Here is a 4281-nt window from a genome sequence, read left to right on the forward strand (position 1 = left end):
ATACCAAGTTGCGTCATTACTAAGTTGGGAACTAGTTAAGTGAACAAAGTATACAGTCTAATAGCAGCGACTGTTTCCACTTGGGATCGTTGTGAGGGAAAGTAACAAGCCCTTAAAGGGTTCGACCCTTAATGAGGGTTTAATATTACGTCGTCTGGTTCCAACCTGAGCACAAACCTTAACAACATAGTCTTACTTAGACGATTTAAAAGGTTCTTTATTTTTTTAGCTATAGGTTAGCGGACCTATGATGCTATATTTCTAGTGTCTGTGGTTACTTCAGCTCAATAACCCTTTAAACCGGAACCCAACATTACTGAGTACTGTCGTTTGGCGATTGAATATCTGATGAGTTGGTGGTACCTACCCAGACAGGCCTTACCACTAAGTTCTTACCACTATGTTCTTAGTTTCAATAATTATATTCTTGCCACCATCGACGTTCCTGCTCTTACTGAGCCTCGTGGAATTAGTCGTGATGATGGTAAGAGACCTGATGGATTAACATTGGTTCCCTGGGAACGAGGTCGGGCCCTTGTGTGGGACGCTACATGTGTTGACACGTTGGCCCCATCTCATATACGAGAAACAATGTTAAGAGCCGGTGCCGCTGCGGAAAAAGCTGAAGCCAAAAAAATAACTAAATATTCGTGTATTATGTCTAATTACTTTTTTGTTCCATTTGCTGTCGAAACGCTTGGCCCTTGGAGTAGTGGTGCAAAAAGCTTCATCAAAAGTATAACACCTCGCCTCATTGCCTCCACTGGTGACAGGAGGGCTGGTTCGTTTTTTGCCCAGAGGATCGGAATTGCGATTCAACGGGGAAATGCTGCTAGCATTCTTGCCACCATTCCACGCGGTCAAGATTTATACAGTAACTAGTTTTAGTTCATATTTGTATATATATATTTAAGCATTTAATGTTGTTAATTCTTATGTTAATAAAGATTAATGTATAATTCTATTGTTATTTATATAAAATAATTAAGCAGTTAATTTACAATTTCTACAAAATCTGTATAGATTGTAGTGCAAACCTTACCCACATAGTTTACTTAGACGACTTAAAAGGATAAGTTCTTTCTTTATTTATCAGTAGATTAGCGGAACTAAGATGTTATATCTCTTGGCCCTGTAGTTACTATAACGAATGAATGAAATATACTTTAAAGCACTCCACAAACAAAAATAAAGAAAAATTAGGACTAAACACAAAAAAAACAAATATAGTAAAATGCAAAAACAAAAAACAAATGTTGATTTCAAGTGTTGTTGTAGCTATGTAGCGATAAGGTCGTCAAAATTATACGTCTCTTTTTTTAGACTGTTTCCATTACTATTTATTCATTTTCTCTATGTAATTGTTTATTTTCTGTTTGTTGATCAATATTTTGACCACAAGTACGAAACGAGATATTAATGTCCAACGGTACAATAATTGATGAATGGTACGGTTTAGCGAACTGCTTAATGGTAGGTGCTTTTGTGCTGGCCCGTCAGGAAAGGTACAGCCCACTCATTACTTATTTGATGACATAGTATTGTTGTGTTCTGATTTCAAGGATGAGTGAGCTATAACTAGCGACAAAGGATAATAACTTGGCTCCAAGGTTTGTGGCACATTGGCGTTTAATATTTCTTCCAATGCCAATTTTTCTTTTGTATTTTTTCAAGTGTGAACTCACATAAGATAAATGAATAAATATGAGACAACATCATATACATTACTCTGATCTCAATGTAAGTAGCTAAAGCACTTGTGTTATGGAAAATCAGAAGTAGAGCCGGTACCACACACAGCCAGATCCAAGACAACGTAGAAAACTAATGATAATTTACCGCGACTCGGCCGGAAATTGAACCCGGGACCTCGGAGTGGCATACCCATGAAAACCGATGCAGTCGACCACAGAGGTCTTCAAAAAAATATGAACGCATGGTGGGGACGAAAGCATTGATTAAATTCAGTGTTATCACACTAGTATGTTTAATGACGATTGGTCTTATCTATTACATATAATACAATTGGAGTGTCTGTTTGTAATATTAAAATAGCCATTTTTTACTCAATGCATATATACATATGTATGTATACACGGTAGGTACTTATACCAATATAACATTTTTTTACAATTTTTGTCTGACTGTTTGTTCAGTCTTAATCTCTCTAACGACTATTTTTTTTTGTTAAAATCAAACACATGCAAGGTCACAGCTAGTTATAAATAAAGAAAACATTTAACATTAATAATGCTTATATACTCTTTAATCTAATGGAAATCATTCAACAAATATTTTTAGTCATAACACATATTTATCACAGAAGATAGTTGCAATGTCTACTGAGAAATGTAACTATTAGTCTTCATAAGTTTCACTGTTGCAGAGGTTATCCACAAGAAAGATATTAAATTTGAAGCATCATATAGATAGATACTTAACTATTAGAGCTGAGATGGCCCAGTGGTTAGAACGCTTGCATTTTAACCGATAATTTCGGGTTCAAACCGAAGCAAGCACTACTATATATATGTGCTTAATTTGTATTTATAATTGATCTCGTGCTTGGTGGTGAAGGAATACATCGTGAAGAAACCTGCATGTGTCTAATTTCATAGAAATAGCCACATGTGTATTCCACCAACCCGCATTAGAACAGTGTGGTGGAATATATTCCAAACCTTCTCCTCCAAGGGAGAGGAGGCCTTAGCCCAGCAGTGGGACAGGCTGTTGTTGTTGTTGTAAATAAATACAATACAGATACACCAATTTGCAATATATTTTAATGTTGAAGTCGAAAGTCTAATCTGGACTTATTGCGTGGCTTTCAATTCCAATACACAAACATTTACATTACACAAAATTTATTTACAGTTTTGGGGAGCAATGACCTTTCTAGAAATTATATAACGATAAAAGAATCGGTAATGTGTAATATATATATGTAAATATAAGCCTTATTTTTAACTTTTAATAAAATCTAATCATTTTATAAAAAGTACATAAATTAAAAAATACTAGTCAATACAAGATTATATAGAAATTAGCATAGCAAGTAATCTTACATATAAACATACATATAATATTTCTTAACTCTTTTTTTTATTATTAATGATTATGTATATCATACTACATTTTTCCTATAAATAAATGAATATTGATTGCCTATTGCCAGTTCAAATGCTCGAAATATTTTAACATTTCCTCTCAGACTGCGTATATCTTAAAATTGATAACACTTATCAAATGAAAATCAACATTACCTCGAAATGTATTTTATGGACGATAAAAACTTCGCAATGAAGCTATAAAAAACACCGTTTCAGCCAAAGAACAAGGTTTGTTAGAAATGACATTAATATTCCATTAAAAATTTAAAAAAGTTAAGTAAAAGTAGCTTGTAAATGTACGACAGTGGACTGGGGGCCTCCTTTCCGCTTAAATAGACGGTTTGGATCTTGTTATACTTACAATGATTTCCTTTTTTATGTTGTACATGTTCTTCACGACCCATATTTTACTTGGTGGTAGGGCATTGTGCAAGTCCATCTGGGAAGGTATCACCCACTCATCAGTTATTAACATCAGTACTCAGTATTGTTGTGTTTCGGTTTGAAGGGTGAGTGAGCCAGTGTAACAACAGTCACAAGGGACATAACATCATAGTTCCCAAGGTTGGTGATGCATTGACGATGTAAGAAATAGTTAATATTTCTTACAGCGTCATTGTCTATGGATGATAGTGGCCACTTACCATCAGGTGACCCATATGCAACAAATTGTACTACAAAAAAAAACATATTTCTCAATCTTCAGCACAAATTGAATAATATAGACGTAAAAATTTATTAGCCCATGTTATGATTTGAAACACACTCTTTAGTGAGTTACGTGTCTGAGTATAAATAACAAGATCACAATTGATGCCTTTTTCGTTATGCTGATTCTAACTCATCCTTCGATCAAACCTTACCCATGTTTCTCACACTAGACGTTTGCCATATAAAATGCCAGTTTGCAATTGGTTTCTTAAAATACCTTATTCGATTACAGTCGGGGTAAGAAAATGTTCGTCACCTTAAGATCTATTTTCATGTGCTCAGTATGAGTGGTAATCGGCTTTACCGATCGATAGTGACATATTGCGTCGCTATAATTTGATGTTTAGTTTCAAAAGTTACTAAGAGTTTAAGACTTGATAAAGGAATGTATTTGAAAACTGACGAAAACTATTACTCTTAATGTACATTGTTAAAATAAAAGATGGCATTGCATTTAAGT

Source organism: Vanessa cardui, chromosome 22 (assembly GCF_905220365.1).
Source record: "Vanessa cardui chromosome 22, ilVanCard2.1, whole genome shotgun sequence".
Lineage (NCBI taxonomy): Eukaryota > Metazoa > Arthropoda > Insecta > Lepidoptera > Nymphalidae > Vanessa > Vanessa cardui.